The sequence below is a fragment of the Penaeus monodon genome, chromosome 3, assembly GCF_015228065.2.
Source record: "Penaeus monodon isolate SGIC_2016 chromosome 3, NSTDA_Pmon_1, whole genome shotgun sequence".
Classification (NCBI taxonomy): domain Eukaryota; kingdom Metazoa; phylum Arthropoda; class Malacostraca; order Decapoda; family Penaeidae; genus Penaeus; species Penaeus monodon.
Genome location: NC_051388.1, coordinates 51,132,617 through 51,135,116, shown reverse-complemented (window position 1 = coordinate 51,135,116; position 2,500 = coordinate 51,132,617).

Here is a 2,500-nt window from a genome sequence, read left to right as displayed (position 1 = left end):
CAGTATGGAGTCTACCTTATAAGCTTTTATGATTATGGAATGCTAGTGAACACGCCCTGACTTGTATTTTATGATATATTTAGCTAACCATAGTATGTCAAGTGTGAAGAAACCAGAGAGCATGATTCATGACTCGTAAGCCTTGTATTGGACATACAGATAAAAAGACGACTGTTATAAATACTAGCATATAAAATAGTCATAGTAAATGTGTTCAAACACGAAATTTAAAACGTTTGTTGAACTAAAGTGGGGGAGGAGGATTCCTTCATATAATGAGCGGAAGGAAAAAAAGAGTTAAAAGAGGTTTACATTTATTTGATCTCCATCGTAGCACTACAGACCGTTCGGTTCGAGAGTAGAATTTGTAGCGCACTAAAATTTTCCGTAATTTCCACCGTATTATAACGTCAACCGGATAGCCGAGTGACCACAGGACGTGACGTATTTCCGTCAAGATTAAGAAAACCAAGGAGAATTATCTCCCTAGATAGCATGCTACTGTAAGATGCACTAAAAGTCACTATGCATTTGGTTTGATAAACGTCCCTCGTCATTGGAAATTCTGGCTAAGAATCGGACCCTATTTTGGGTTGTAAGTGTATTCACCCACTGCTAAGCATTATCAAAATACTTGTCCAAGACTTTCTTTATTTTTAGCGACATATCCTTGGTGGTTGCCCACGGATGCTGATGGCCAGGTTTTCCTTCCTCCCCGTTGAGTCGTGCGTTCCAGTGTTCTTTTACAGCCGAGTAAATTTATAAGTCTTATTTTTAGCGACATGCTTAATGCAAAATGTACTTAAGTACATAAATAAATGAGAATAAACCTAATGTCAGGTCTGTGACACGTGCTTTTTTTATATATATGTGAAAGTACTTTTCACGCTACTAAAGACGAGACGAGTGTCGACAAGTCACAGGTCGAGACACAAAAGCTAGTAGTGTCTAGGAGGGGGGGGTCCACAAATTAAAAATTCGCGGTGTTACATAGTCAGTTCCTCTCTGATGCACCATCGTACAAGCTAGTAAAATTTCGGGTATCCTTTTCACGTTATCCCAGAGAAGGAAGGTTAGGCGAGGAAAATAATATGAAACTTTAATCTTCCAACATTTCATCACCGATTTTTTTTTTCTTACGCTCGCAACAACTTTTCAGTCGCCGCATAAATATTATCATCATGAACCCTTTAAATCTAATGCAGCCCTGCCTTTGCAAATATGAACTACGTGTTTAAACCATATGGCAGCTGGATTTTAGTGAAAGGTACACAGTATCGTTTAAAAGCGCACGGGTTTTATAAGCTAAAGTGTAAATAGGTGCAAAATGTTCTGTGTAACTGACATGGAGTCGAAGCATTTATACGCCTCCCTCAGTTGACAGATCCAGCTCACGCTCAACGCTTAATGAAAACCACACAGTGAGCCCTGGATTTGCGCTGAGATGCCCCTGAGCTAAAGCTGTTTAAACAGGTGGACCGCTTTCAACATTGCCGGCTGTGAATGCACAAGGTGGAGATAATCCATGTGATTTATTTGAGTCTTGTACAAACCCAAAAATGTCCATATTAATACAAAAGGGCGCGCCCCGCCCGCCCGCACCACACACACACACACACCACACACCCAAAAACACACACACACACACCACACACATTATTTATATATATATATATAATATATATATTTATATAATATAATTATATATATAATCTATATAATATATATAATTTTAATATAATATATATTATTTATTAAATATTATATATATTATGTATATTATATATTAAAATATTAAAATATATATTTAAATTTAAAATACACACACACACCACGTGTGTTGTGTGTGTGTTGGGGATAAGTACATGTATTTTATATATTATATGTTTTATTACATATTAATATATATATTAATATAATATATATATATATTTTTAAATATATATATATATATATATTATATAATTATATATATAATATAATTATGTATAAAAATATATATAATATATATAAATACCTGTACTTATACCACCACACACACAAATGTGTGTGTGTTGTGTATTTTATATTATATATATATTATATATATTAATATATATATATTAATTTTAATATATATTTTTAGATATTATATATATATATATATCTCTATTATATATTTATAAATATATATAAAGTCTATAATAATTATATAATATTTAAAATTTTATATATATAAATATATGTATATATAAATTAATATATATATATATATATATAATATAATTTTAAAAATGTATATATATAAATATATAATATAATATACACAACACCCATGTGTGTGGTGTGGTGTGTATAAAATACATGTGTATTTTAAAATTTTATTATATATATTTTCTACACACAAACCCCACACAACACACACAGTGTGTGTGTGTGGTATAATATATATAATATATAAAATTATTAATATATATATTATATTATAATATTATATATTTTATTATTATTATATATTATA